We start from the raw sequence: 15,803 nt of genomic DNA on the forward strand, positions 1-15,803 counted from the left end.
CCCCTTCCTCCCTCTTCTATTGGAAGACACCCAACATATCAATGACACCCAACATATCAATACCTGAAAGAATCAATTCAGAGCAGAGTTCCTGGAAATAGTAATTTATCTTTGCTTTTCCTCTTTTTGTGCTTTTTTGAAGCACAGATATATCGATATGGATGTAGACATCTCATTCAACATTTTAACTGCTAGGGCAAATACCCACTCCAGTTCTGTTTTAGTATGTACTTGCGGTAGCCTGAAGATTTTTAAGAAATACGTAGCAGTCAGCTATACACTAAAAACATGTCCTCAAAATTCCATGTATTAAAGCTCTAACCTGTAAATTGGTGCTAGTTGAAGATGTTACATTTGGAATAACCACTGGTAGATGAGGCTTTGAGGGTAGAATCTTACTGTACAGGCAAGATTGGTGCTCTTATAAAGCATCAGAGAACACATTCTCTCTCTCTCTCTCTAACACACACACCCTAAAAAAAGGCTTTGTAAACACACAGTGGGTGATAAGGTGGCTTTTTACGATCAGGAAGAGTCCCATTAGGAGTGGAGTCAGCCGGAGTCTGGATTTCCTGTCTCTAAAACTGTGAAAACTCCACTGTCCTCAGCTAAGCTACCCAGTTTGTGATATTCGAATACGGGTTTCCTAACAAACTAGAATAGGCACCATCAACAAAATGAACCACTGAATTAAAATTTCCTCTAGAGTGATATAATTCTAGGAACGTTTTACTGCCTTCCTTTTTCTGAGTTAACTTCTTATATGGTAGCCCAGGCCAAATTTCCCTACAACGTGATTACACATTTGACTCACCACAATCGAAGCTACTTTTCTCCCCTTCATGCTACTGTTACGTAGGTTCACCTTGTCATTTCAATATTCCCTTTTTCCCCACTGATTTAAATTTTCCCCCATCTCATAATGCAGCTTTTCTAAAACAACAAAGCTATGATTTTGAAGGCGTTATAAAGAATTCCTCTCAGTTGGTGACCTTGACTATACTCTCCAAAGAAACAGTCGCAATCAGAGACTTTCTCATCCTCTCTGAATCTACAGACGTATCTACACTTGGAGTCATATCTTCTGCCTTTTCTTTAATTTAATAGGAGAATGCAACTTTCAGAAGCCAATTTCTCTGTTGTTCCTGTCCCCTCCTATTCTATAAGATATTATGACTATGATTATCTCCTCTGAGTCTAATCATTGCTTTCTGATCTATATAATTTATCCCAGATCATTTATACAACAAATATATTACTATTCCTACTATTTTCTACTCACTCTTCAAAGCCCTGGGGGAATAATATGTAACAAAACAGATAAATCACTTTTTTATAAAAGGAGTGTCACTTTAATCAAGGGACACACATAATAAGTTAATAACCAAATAGGAAAGTAACAGGTTTATATGCATTTTGTTCACTTATAATGTGCAGTCCTGCACTAAATGGATCTCAGGATAGACACAGTACCAGGAGTAGTTGATTTTCAATGCTGTGACCTTGGAAAAATTTGAAAAGCAGTGGGGGAGCACCTGCCAAATAAAGGTGACTGCCGGTGCCAAGACCTGCTGTTTTGTTTTGGGAAATAAACAGTCTGGTTCAGGTACCGCAAAGTTAGGGAGAGATGCCGGAACTTCGCAAGGTCATGGTTGGGACAGCCCTAACAAAAGAGTTAGACTTCTGTTCTGAGTTCACTCAGAAAACTGACAACGGTTTTAAACAGATCATTGATACAATCCAAATTACATCATATATGATCCATTCTTATTATTCTGAGTATAAATTGAGGTGGGTAACAGGTAACAATAGAAAGCTTCTCCTAGAGATCGTTATCATAATTCAAGTGGAAGATGGTGGTAGCTTTAGTTATAGTACTACCAACTTAGGGAAAGACCTTACCAGGTGCTACATTTGCTAATGTATTGCTTAGAGCACATAAGAAAAGGGAAACTACCTAGTTTTAAATTGAGTTTGAGTTGCTCTTTTTTTCTCAAACATGTCAGTTTTTTGCTCTTGAACTTTTACTATCTTTCTGCATTCTCCCTGCTGTGTACATGATGGATATATAGTGAAGGTTATTTTTCAGTGTCTATTGTCAAATTTCTTTTACTTCATATTGTCTTCCCATTAAATTAGCGTATGAAAAATGTAGGCTACTAAATATTGGAGTATTTGGAAAATGAAGGACCCGGTTGGGCTAGGTGAAGTCTGGGAGTTGAGAGCTCAGTACATGTGTTATGTTTGGTGGCATGGACTCCATCACTAGAGCCATTGTCTTCCAGGGCTACATTAGCAAGAAGCTAGAGTCAAGAGCTAAAGTCACACATCAGCCCCAAGTACTTCAATATGTGTGTGTATGTAGCAGGAATGGGCTTAACTGGAGTGCTAACTACTAGGCTAAAGAGTCCCCCTTGAATTATGTCTTAATTCTGTTTATCCTCATATTTTTGAATCCTCTGTGGTGTGTGGTGTGTGTGTATGTGTGTACACTGTATGATAAATAGAGTGAAAATATATGGTTTTTATTTTTAAAATTATTATTTATGAACTCCTTTCTTGATAGTGAAAAACATGATTCTCGTTATTTTTAGTGGATTTATTCATTATCACAATCCTATGGTAAATAGAAAGCAATTTCAGAATTAATATTGACCACCAGCAAAAATGAAGATGTCAACTAGAATCAATATTTTTTTGTTTTTATTTTATTTGAAAAGCAGAGAAACAAAAGTGATAGCTATGCAAGAAGACATAGCTTCCATTTGCTGATTCACTTCCCTAGTTCCTACAACAGTCAATGTTAGTTCAGGCCAAAGAGCTGAGAACTAAATCTGAGACTCCCATGCGAGTGACAGAGGTCAGCTACTTAAGCCATAGCCTTATGACTACCAGGCTGCACATTATTAGGAAGCAGGAATAAAAAGCAAAGTGGAGACTCAAACTCAGGTACTATGGTATAGGATGCAAACTACATCATAATTTCTAAGGCAAATGCCAATCCCCGAGGTCAGCATTGATTGCTTAGAATTCCCTTCTCCCTCCCTCCTGCAGCCAGGGCAAAATACACTTAAAATTAAAATTAATAATTTTTAAAAGCAAACTGTAGCAAGTGTTGGTAAACAGATATACACAGATATCCCTGAGAGTTAACACTGAGTATCTTGGGTGTTCAAAAGGTCTCTACAATTTGACAAGCAAAAATATGAATATCTAAAGCCACAATTGCATAGTATACACTATTTTTCAATTGGATTTTTATAATCTAACTTTACATAATGTTAGAATTCTTATTCAGCTGTTCTGAACAAAAAGAAGTCCAAGTGGACTGAGAATATTACAGACTAGTTTGAGACTATGAGGCAAATCAAGATGACTCAGTGTTTGCCAAAATACAATTCCAGTGGGCAGAATTTCAAAGTAATTTTGCCAGTTATTGCATAGTCCGAGAATTAATCTATAAATTCAAGCTGTTTAGGCATATCTCTTATCTCGCAAGTTATATCAGTATGAAAACTAGTCTGTCTACATAACCCTGTCTGACTCTTGTGTCATGCAGGTTGTTTGTGCTCTGTGATCTTCAGAAGGGAGTCTCAGAATACATTTTTTCATGAGATCAAAACCTACGATGTAGGTTTGAAAGCGTTGTCATCAGTATCTTTCCTCTATTCTTCCTATTTTCAAATTAAGTATTATCTTCCTTCCTTAAGTATTATGTTCCTTTATTAAGTGTTCTTCCTTTATTAAGCCCTTACACATGCATTCCTCTGTAACTGTCTGTGCTTTCCTTTTATGATAATCCAACACCTACTGAGACATATCTGTTTTTCCTATCCTGACTTTTACTACCCATTAATTTTAATGGAACCATTGTTTGGTGTGTGATCTTAAAATTGCTTAATTTATCAACAGGTTACTCAAATAATGTGCCAGCATTCAACCAGAATGCTATTCCCCTAGAAAAAAATCATTTTCAGTATTCTGCATAAGAAGTATATCAGAAATATAAGTTCACACGAAGTGGCAAATTCCAAATTGCTAGTACTTCACCTTCCACCTGCCGATCTTTTCTACCTGCGGATTCTTAAAATTGTTGATTTTGTCTATTATTTTGTTTTGCAGATCTTACATGCTAATTCACATTGTTCATTTGTAATAGAGAAACTGTTTCCAACATGTTTGTGAAATGCAATTGCAAAGACATACTCTGCTGGATATCAAAACAGACACTGGAGATCCTCCTAAACACCAACAAGTACACCTGACAGAAGGGCTGAAAGTGGGTTTTTAAAATACCTCCTGTCAAATAATATTTCATCTTAAAAGCATCCTTTACTATTTTAACACATGGAGATATGGTTCATATGTCCATACACTGTGATAAATTGGTTATTCTACATTGTTCAAAATGATAGCTGAAGTTTAAATTCCTCATCAGTACATCTATTTCAAGGCATCTGTAGCTGAGCATCATTTTGGTTTTTATTATCAAGAGCTTGTAGGGCAAGCCTGGTTACTTTAGTTTGAAATAATGAAAATGAATATCAAAATTTCAAATGTCTTGTGAAATATTTATTAACAAATAATTTCTATTTGAAAATACACAATTGTATATTAAGCAGAATTTCGAAGTTAGTGATAACTGTGGCTCAGGTGAAGATATGGTATGTAGGTGTCCCACATAGCAGTTAAATAACATTACGACATCAGAATCCCTGGACTGGAGTCATGGTTTGAATTCCAATCATCTTCTTGCTAATTTGCAGCCTGGGAGGTAACAAATGATGGCTCAAATAGTTGGGTCTCTGGAACTCACATGAGGACCCTACATGCCTAAATTTCCATCTCTTGAGTTTAGCCCAACCCTGATTATTGTAGACTTTTGGAGAAAACCAGCACATGGGGGGAATCTTGCTGTGTGTGTGTGTGTGTGTGTGTGTTTCTCTTTCTTTTTAATACATTAAATGCATGTAAGGCTAATTCTATAAAAATGAGCTAGCTAGGGCCAGGAGCAGTAGTCTAGTGGTTAAAGTCCTCACCTTGCATACCCCAGGATCCCATATGGATACCAGTTCATGTCCCAGCTGCTCCATTTCCTTTCCAGTTCTCTGCTTGTGACATGAGGGAACAGTAGAGGGCAGACCGAAGCCCTGGGACTCTGCACCCGTGTAGGAGCCTGAAAGAAGCTCCTGGCTCCTGGCTTTAGATCGGTTCAGCTCCAGCTGTTGTGGCTAGTTGGGGACTACCCAGTGGATGGAAGATCTTTGTCTCTCCTTCACTCTCTAAAATCTGACTTTCCAATGAAAATATTTTTTAAAAAATAAGCTTGCTAGAGAGAATTAATTTAGGAATCAGAAAGAAAGTTATGGATTCAGAGTCACTGATATAAATTGTCCAATTCCAAGACAGACTGCCACAGTACAAAGTGCCCAGGTCAGTGACATACATCCTGAAGTGGAATGCAGACATATTCATCACATTGTGGGATTTAAGGTGTCAGGGGCAAATTTTGTCACTGATTAATACATGGAGGGGTAGAATGAAATATCCTGGCATTATATATGAGATAAAAATAGAAGGGGTGGGAGGGCAAATTTGAAAGAGAAATGCAAAAATTACTGAGAAATTGGAAGACATGCAGAGGATCTCATTTTTGAGGAAATTTGTTATCTGAAGACATCATAAAGGATAGTGTAGAGTAACCACAGTTGCTGACAGAGTCAGGGTAGGCCGGTAGGAAAGTCAATTTGCCCTCGAACACCGAAAAGCTAACTTTAGTCTCTATGTAAAGGGCATGATCCTCTCAAATGTGTGGGGAGGTTTATAAAACCTTTTCAAAGGAACAGTGGTGGTAGGAGAAAGGAAAGTGAAATGTAGGGGACATCCAGCAGAGTGTTACATATCTACACGCTGGAAGAAAAGGCCGATAGGAATAAAGTAATCACAAGATAGGACACTGGGGGTCAATTAGACCTGAACCCAGAGGTGGGTGTTCTTCAGCAAGTAACATAACTTTACTGAGCTTCAGGTTTATAGTTTCTTGTCACAGTGCTTTTTCAAACATAAAAGGCATGATGCATGTTGTTTACTGCAGAGACTAGCATATACACACAAGCTTAAAAATTGTTAGCTACTAATAATAGCTCAATTTTTCTTCATTATTAGCTGTAAAAGATATTTTTGATTAGTATTTATCATTGAACATTGTCCTCTCAGCGTATCATAAGAGGAGACATCAGATATTGATTTGTCCTTTTAATGATGTTTATTCTGGGAAGATAGCAGACATCTACCATGACTCACTGCTGTGATATTATCATTTTTCTTTTGTTATTCATAAGCATGTGCTGAGAAGATGGAGGTGCTCTGAAAATATTTAATTTTTCTGTTATTCGTTAGATTTTCTTCAATTGGTATAAGCATCTTTTGATGAGTATGCTTTTCTTTTTTTTTAAGGTTTTTTTTAAGATTTTTTTAATTTTTATTACAAAGTCAGATATACAGAGAGGAGAAACAGAGAGGAAGATCTTCCATCCGATGATTCACTCCCCAAGTGAGCCGCAACGGGCCGGTGCTGCACCAATCTGATGTCGGGAACCTGGAACCTCTTCCAGGTCTCCCACGTAGGTGCAGTGTCCCAAAGCTTTGGGCCGTCACAACTGCTTTCCCGGCCACAAGCAGGGAGCTGGATGGGAAGTGGAGCTGCCGGGATTAGAACCGGCACCCATATGGGATCCCGGGGCGTTCAAGGCGAGGACTTTAGCTGCTAGGCCATGATGCCGGGCCCGAGTATGCTTTTCAATAATCATCAGTACATGGTTTTCTAATAGCAACTTTACAAAATACTACTGTTCTTGGGTTGTGATGATATTTTCTGCAGCCCTCCAGTTCTTAGTATTGCTGTAGTTTGAAGGACCCCTCCAAAACTCACATGGAAATTTGTCATCGTATGATATTAACAGGTGTGACCTTTAAGAAGTGATTGAATCATGAGCTCTTCCTTCAGGAGTGCGTTAATGCAGTTTTTATGGAAGTGAGTCAGTTATTATGGAAGTAGATTCTTGGTTAAAAAGTTGATTTTTTTGTGCTCTGCCTTGGGTCATCATCTTCCTTCACTCCTCCCACCATAAGACGGTCCAGAATGACTTCCCTCACTAGATGTCAGCAACCCATTCTTGGACTTCTCAGGCTCCAGAGATGTGAACCAAATCCACTGTGGTGTTCTGTTTTTCAATAGAAAAAGGTCTAAAACAAAAATACATTCCATCAAAATAAGTCATTGTTAAAATATTTAATTCCACAACTCTTGTACAGCTCCTTATTCATTCTAATTTTTTCTATTTTCACGCTTCGATGTATAATTTACATAGTCTATGAACATGAATTATACATGTATACATATATATATTTTACTTCAGACTATATAACTTTATAGCATTTTCAATATAAATTCCTTCATGACACTGTTAGGGTCGCAGGCAGGTCTTAGCCTTACAGATTAAGAGAATGCATTCATATGTCTGTGCTCCACTTCTGAGTACGTAACTGGGCTTGATGTGTGGCTCCAGCTTCTTGCCAATTTAGGCTGTAATGGTGGCCCAACTGAGTTGCTGTCACCTACGTTACCAACTTGGGTGGGGTTCCCAGTGTCTGTATTGCCAGCCCAGAGCGGTAGTACTTGAGATGTGAATCAGCTGCTGGAGCTTACTCTTTACGTATACACCTCTCTGTCTCTGAAATACATACATAAATACAATTTTAAGCATATGTTCTTGAAATCTACTAAAATTCTTTCAGTCTGGGTTTTAGCAAACTAGCATTTCAGATTCTTCAAAACGTGTGTGTGTGTGAGAAAGAGAGAGATAGAAGGAACTCTCTCTTACCTCTGTATCACAAGATTCCTTAATCTTGGAGTCTTACATGTAGCTCCTTAATCTATTTCAGAATAATTGAAAAAAGCTTAGACAGTGACATTAAAAGAGAAGTTTATTTTACAGCGATGCATTATTTTTCTTTCTTTTTTCAAAGATTATTATGTTTTTATTGGAAAGGCAGATTTACAGAGAGAAGGAGAGACAGAGAAAAAGATCTTCCATTAGTTGATTCATATCGCAGGTGGCTGCAATGGCTGGAGCTAAGCCAATCTGCAGCCAGGAGCCAGGAGCTTCTTCCAAGTACGGAGTACAAAGGCTCTGGGCCATCCTCTACTGATTTTCCAGGCCACAGACAAGGAGCCGGATGGGAACTGGAGCAGCCGGGACATGAACTGGTACCCATATAGGATACTGGCATGTTCAAGGTGGCTAGGATTTATCCACTGAACCATCATGCTGGGTCCTGCACAATATTTTTTTATAGTTCATACATTTCATGAACTATTTAAAGACATCTCACGTACTTGGGTTTGATTTTTTTTGTACCAAAAACTCCCTTTTTAATTCTACTTCCTACAAACCCAAAAGTGACCCTTGCAGAGTGCAAGTGATAGTTCTTTAATGCAGCTTAGACTAAGTCATATTCTTCTGCTGTGGTTTTTCTGGACTTTTGGTAGGAAATTCACAATTTACAGGTACAATTTCTTTGCATTATCATACCCACCTCTCTGATGAGACTGGGTTTCCTTGAGGCCAGAGACCCTGGTACCCAGGGAAGTGATACTCTTAGATCTCAGGGAGTACAAATGAATCGACTGGGCTGCTTCAAGTGTTTCTATCTTGCATTGCATGTACTGATAAATATCTTGGTATGTAAAACTTTATCGAGTAATAACAGAATTCAAAACCTAAGTTGAAATAGTCTGGATGAGCCAGAGATGCATTCACTTTATATTACCTCATTTGACTAAGTTTTTCTTTTTGTTAATAGTCACTCATCACTGGGTTTCAGTAGAAGGTGTTTTGACAAACCTCATTTTGATCTTGGATGCAAGGTCCTCTAATAGACTGATAAAAACTGAAATCTGATTCTTTCTATATTTAATTGCCTTGATAAAGAGATACTCTTATATCCGACTCCTATCAAACCTTGGATTCATCTGAGATTCTATACTCTTTCTGTTACATGGCTTAAATTTTGAGGGATGTCAAGATATCTGCTTAGCAGATCTTCATTCAGTCATTGTTTGCATGGTTATCTACATTTTACAAAAGTGACATTTATGATGTAGAGAGGCTAAGCAGTCCTGCGGAATCTTACAAGGACCACTCTCCATACTTCACCCCCAGCTTCCGTTTCTCTTTAAGACCCAATAACTTGGGCCCGGCGGCGTGGCCTAGCGGATAAAGTCCTCGCCTTGAAAGCCCCGGGATCCCATATGGGCACCGGTTCTAATCCCGGCAGCTCCACTTCCCATCCAGCTCCCTGCTTGTGGCCTGGGAAAGCAGTCGAGGACGGCCCAAAGCTTTGGGGCATTGCACCTGCGTGGGAGACCCGGAAGAGGTTTCTGGTTCCCGACATCGGATTGGTGCAGCACCGGCCCGTTGCGGCTCACTTGGGGAGTGAATCATCGGATGGAAGATCTTCCTCTCTGTCTCTTCTCCTCTCTGTATATCCGGCTTTCCAATAATAATAATAATAAAATCTTTAAAAAAAAAAAGACCCAATAACTTTTAAAAGTTATTTCTAATTTGAATTGGCCTCCCATACTCAGTAGATGGTACTTCCACTTCACAATATACGTTTTTCACTTTACAGAGACTTTCAGGGAATTCCATTGCTCTCAGTGGCTCCTCTAAAAATTACATACCACAAACTCAAATTCCTAAAGCCAAAAGTATTTTAGCCTGACATAGCTTTTACCAAGTCCTGACACTAGCCAGCAGGTATTACAGCTTTCTACAAATTCTAAGCCATTTGGAGATTTTAAATTTATGGTGTCTGTATCAAAATTTTTAATGCTACAAAAATGATTTCATGAAACATAAAAATTGCAGTTGCTCAACTAGCATTGTTTCCTTTAGGATCCGAACTCTCTTTTTAAAAAGCAAATACAAAACAAATGCTAAATCATTAGCTAACATTGTTTCAATATTAACAGCATTTTTATGTATTGTATACAAGTAGCAATTAATGATCCCTGGAGGAGAAAGAACTATATAAATGCCGTACAAATCAAGTCATTGGAGAGACTGCAACTTAGTGTGCATATGCTTGTGTAGATTTACTAATCAGGAAGAAAGTGCTTTGTCTCTGTAATTTCAGGAGCAAGACAGTTGCATAATTTAATTCATTTAAGTCCTTTGAATGTAATACTAGTTTTTATTTTGGGGACAGTTGAACAAATGCAGGGTGAAAGGTTTCTTTTCATATCACAAGTCATACAGCAATATAGCATGGAATATATCAATTTAATTTTCATCTTTTTCAAGCTTCAGTATCCAGTAAATTATGAAAGCTTAAAAACATCTTTATTTAATGCTTTAAAATTTTCTCAGGAATGTCTGTAGAATTATTTTTTGATATGTATCTTCAGCGTCTTCAGTTACTAAGGGTTGTGTTGTTTAAACTGGAGCACACTGCAAATATCTGTGGGCATCCTGATGATTGTTTCAAAGGTGCTTGAGAAAAGCCAGTATAGAAGAGTGTGACGTAGTAGTAGTGTTGACAAGGAAGCAGAAGGCATCATCCTGGGGCTTTCTAATTGCAGTGTAAGCATTAGGGCAGAATAAAGTATGTGTTAAGCAAGGTAGGGCCAAGATACACTGTTTTATCTGTAATGAATGAAATGCAGCAACTGTGAAGGCAAGCCTGTTAATGCCTCAAAGACCACACACGTAGAGAGGTGATGAACTTTTCAGAATGTTTTGTTATTCCAGCTGGGCACCAGGACCCGCAAATCCAGCCCCTGTGTCAGTTACCATCTTGAGACTGAAATTTCTAGGCTATGAAATTGTTGATCCACAGTAATCCAGCAACTATGCGAGATGGCCCAGAATTGCTTGGATTATCCAGTAGTCTTAAACTGTATTAGATTCATAAAGCTTTTTATTACTAGGTCAGTGACTATGGCATTAACTGTCTGAGTTACAATTGCCAGACTAAGACAAAAAGGCACTAAAGCCAGCCCAAATGTATAAAATAGAAATTCTTAAAAGACAGGAAATAATTTGTTCCTTAAAAGTAAAATAACTTTTTAAACACATTCTTTCACTGAATCTCATAGTAAAGCAAGTGTTCTGCTCTCCTCTTATGGAAATGAATTTAAAACTCTGAAATTTGATGGATTCAGAATTTTTAATACAATACTCTTGAAATCAATATCCTCTAGATTTACAAAGTTTTCATATTTTAGAGAGATGATATGGTATATGTATTATGTTTCAAGTGTTAGCTTGGGCTCTGTGGTAGTAGCTAGCACTCCAATATTTTACTATTTATACAGAGACTATTCTCACTAGGTAAAGTAAACCATGAGCAGGAATAGTTTAATGTTATCTGAACAGGTTTTGTTGCCATAACTTAACACACATTTATTACAGTATTTATTACTTATAGAGCATTTAGTTATTGGAATTACAGCCTTGTAATGGATCTAGACAATCACTTAATGGTCCACAATTGTCTACATTTAGTTAGAGAGCAACATGAAGGAAAGATAACGTCATTTCCAGAAAACTTGAACTCTGTGAGATAGAGAGCCTCGTCACATTATTGAAAGTGGAAAGTCTTCAGAACAGTAAACTTTGGAAAAGATATGATTGATTTAAAATTCTCTCCATAGTGTGATTTGCTAATATGTAATTATTTCATGAGAAAGTTTTGATAATGTGGTTAAAACACATAAAGTTATTAAAGAATAAGTAAAGGATTTCTGTTTTAAAACTTGGAATACCTCACATCCTTCATTGTCTCTGTTTCTAAACCTATACTAATACATTCCTCTGAAATTTCTGCTATGTATGTCCATGACAAGAACTTTGAATTCTATCCCACATGTAATGGAAATTTGTGGAATGGTTACTCAAGATAGGGACAAAACCAAATCTGTATCTCTCTCTCTCTCTCTCTCTCTCTCTCTCTCTCTCACACACACACACACACACACACACACTCACTCACACACCCTGAATCCTTCTGAAGAAAAAATAAAGGTAGAGATTGACAAAGAGAGGTTATTTAAGAAATTTTTTCAAACTGAAGGAAAAAAAAATTGATGGCCTAGAGATGTCAAATATGAAAACCTAAAAAGTATGACATAGAACTCACACAACAATCTTTGTTTGAATAAAAGAATGGCACAGGAATCGAAATAAATTCCAAGATTTCTTTTTTTTCAATTCTCTATATATTCATCTGCCAAATATTTCTTTTTTGTTTAAATAATCTTACATAGTTGATTAGGATACAAAGGGTCAAGGGCTACAGGAAGTGGGTAAGACCATTGTTTCCACACTAACACCATTATTTTTCCCCCTGTATCTGGAGTCGGGGGAGAAACAAAGGGAGAAGCCCCACCCAGCCTCCCACCCATCCCAGGTCCCCAATGTGAGGCATGCTCCGAGGGTCCTGCTCAAGCAGTTTTGATTATTCAACAGTTCTGCATTGCTGCCAATCTCGCTGTTCCAATCCCGATGAAATCTAATCAGAATCCACTGCCTGACATTGTCTCTTCGTGGTTGGGGTTCTGAGATCAGCAGTTCAGTTGGAGGGATCTCCAAAGAAACTTCATCTGAGATGATTCCAAACCTGATTCTTGTGTGAGTTTGCCAGTATAGGATCCGCCACCATCCGTCACCTCAATCAGCTTATGCACATGCTGGTCGTTGCAGTTGCTGGGTCAGTTCTTTTTCCGGCCCTGTCTTCCACACGAACCAATGGGTGTCGCAGTCCAGCCTGATCCTACCCACTTCATACTCGGCCCTCACGCAAGCCAGTGGGAGCTACAGCCTAGTTGGGGCGACTCCCCATAACCCCCACCAGGCTGGTTGAATGGCAAGTATCTCATTGTAATATGATATGAAGTAAAATAGATACGTGTATGTGTTTGAGTATATGTGTACAAGACAGAGAAAGAGAAAAACATCAGAGGAAGAAGAAAAAGAGGCAGAATTGAAATGATGCGTTCAACATTGAACATATCACATTTGAGATATCTACTGAATTCCAACACATATCTACTTGAAAGTTTAACATAATCCTTAAATGTGCAAGAAGCCATGTAGATTTGTGATGTAGCTATCTCATCAAGAATATATCTATGTTAAAGACAGCACAGAGATATTATCAAGTAAGAAGTGAACTTCAAAGGCGTAAGTAATTATAGCTTCTTCAGTAAGAGGCACACGCAAAAAAGCACACTAACAATAAAGGATAAATTTTTAGAAGAAATACAAGAAATGCAAAGCCATGTTTATGCTAAGGATGAAAAATGCTCAAAGAAGCTCAAATTATTCAATTAATTAATGTATAAGTTGCAAATAGAAAAAATAACACAACTTGTTTATTGGACTAAATGTCAAGGAAGCCACTAACGACCACTTGTTGTCATGAGGCAGAAAGCAATTTGCAAGAGAATGCAAATGGATAGTAAAAGGAGATTTGGCATGGGAATGAAAACACAGGTGGGATAGGAGCTGTTTCAAGAAAGGAAAGGTACCATGAAGATACTTAAACTTGTTTAAGAAAAAAGTCAAGGGGACCTCAAAAAGATCCTAGGTGAGCTAATGTTGTGATGTTAAGTTACGTCCAACAGTGCTGGCTAGCATTCTGTATGGGAAAATCTATTTGAACCCCACTTGCTCATCTCCCAATCTAGCTCCCTGCTCCTGTTGTACTGAGACAGTAGTGGGAGAAGGTCCAGGTACCTGGGTCTTAATGGCCTGGACCAGGTCTGGCTGTTGCAGCCCTTGAGAAGCTGAATCAACAGATGGAAATTGAGCGCTCTCTCTCTCTCTCTCTCTCTCTCTCTCTTTCTCTGTTTCTCTCTCTCCCCCTCTCTATATATTTCCCTCTTTGTCATTCTGCCTGCCCAATTAATAAATACCTGTTTTTAAAAATCCATAAAAAAGAATTAACAGATAAATTTATTTGGGCACAAAAAAAATTTAAATTCTTGCTTTGTTGTTTTATAGTATGTATTTTCATGAAAAGATCCTGTTAATGACTCCAAAGTTTTTGCAGCTAAATAAACTTAATTTTAAATTCCACTTTCTATGAAAGTTTATACTGTCTATGAATGTATACTGATGGAAAAATACTGAATCTATAGCAATTTTGTATGTAGCAATTGTGTATGTGTGTATATAGCTACAACATAATTATATATATACAAATAATTATATGTATACAATTATATATATGAGAAACTATTTCTGAGGAAGCAAGGAAGAAATCAGAATTTGAAGACGAACTATGCGGGACAGAAAGGGGCAGAACTCCAGCTCAGTTTTAACAGGACGAAATGAATAGGAGGGGATGGGGAGTGGAAATTGAGGAAAGTTTCTAAGTTTGATTGCAGCAAATTCTCAGATTGTGACTTTTAGCAATATCCCCATTAGCAACTGAGAGAGAAAAAAAGAGATATGGTAGATTCAAGTTTTGGGATAAAAAGAGAATATTTGTTTAAAAATAGCTGTAGAGAATAAGAGTGAACTGAACAGAGAATGTGGAAGGTTCTGGCTGAATTTATGCAGCATTCTGCACCATTTGTTCATTTTTACTGAGCATGATCACACAAGAAGAGTAATGAGAAGCAAGTGATAAAATTGCCCAGATATTCAAGCCAAGAAAACACAAACTGTTCAAAAATGTATTGATTTTTATTATTAAAAAATAAATTCAGATAATATTAATATTGTCTAGAGGAATTTTGAAGAAGTTAAGGGAGAAACAAACATGCCCCAAACACTGAGGAGGAATATGTGATAGTAAACTATCTCTTTTCTCTTTTGATAAAATTAGCAAACTGGTAGGGGAGATGCATATTACGGAATTAATGTGTTATAGTTTGAGACATTCATTTGCTAGCCTTACTAGGATATAAGTTACACAAGTGCTTAGTCTGTTTTCATACTACTGCAAAATAGGTAAATACATATGCGCATTTTAGGGAGAGAGTACATCCAAAAATAAATATTTGTTGAATGAATTAATACAAAGCTAAGTGATCAAAGATTTGACTCAAAAGTCATACAGCTTAATACTGAGGATATTGACTATGGAATTATTGTCAATTTAGAGCAAAATGCCTAGTTTTATAAAGCCTTTTGATCTTGTCTGGTACAAATTGGATGACAAAAAGCATAGCCATAAAATACAAACAAGATAAACTTCAATTAGAATGAATAGAAAACCCTATGTTTGCATCTAAATTTAACTACACAGGTTTGGAATGGAGAGAATTAACAAAAGATGAAGCTCACTGTGATGACAAAGGTTTACCTATAAAGATAATACTGTTATGACTCAATGCCAAAAATGATAGTGCTTTTAGAAAGTACCAATTCAGTTTTTTTTTTTTTTCAAAAATTTGTTTGAGAGGGCCCGTCGCGGTGGCCTAGAGGCTAGAGTCCTCGCCTTGAACGTGCCAGGATCCCATATGGGCACTGATTCTAATCCCTGCAGCCCTGCTTCCCATCCAGGTCCCTGCTTGTGGCCTGGGAAAGCAGTCGAAGACGGCCCAAAGCCTTGGAACCCTGTGTGGGAGACCTGGAAGAGCTCTGGTTCCTGGCTTTGGATCAGTGCAGCTCTGGCCATTGTGGTCACTTGGAGAATGAATCATCAGATGGAAGATTTTCTATTCTGTGTCTACTCCTCTATCTCTGTATATATATATATCTGACTTTGCAATAAAAAAAAAACTAAAT

The sequence above is a fragment of the Ochotona princeps genome, chromosome 11 (genome assembly GCF_030435755.1).
Source record: "Ochotona princeps isolate mOchPri1 chromosome 11, mOchPri1.hap1, whole genome shotgun sequence".
Taxonomy (NCBI): domain Eukaryota; kingdom Metazoa; phylum Chordata; class Mammalia; order Lagomorpha; family Ochotonidae; genus Ochotona; species Ochotona princeps.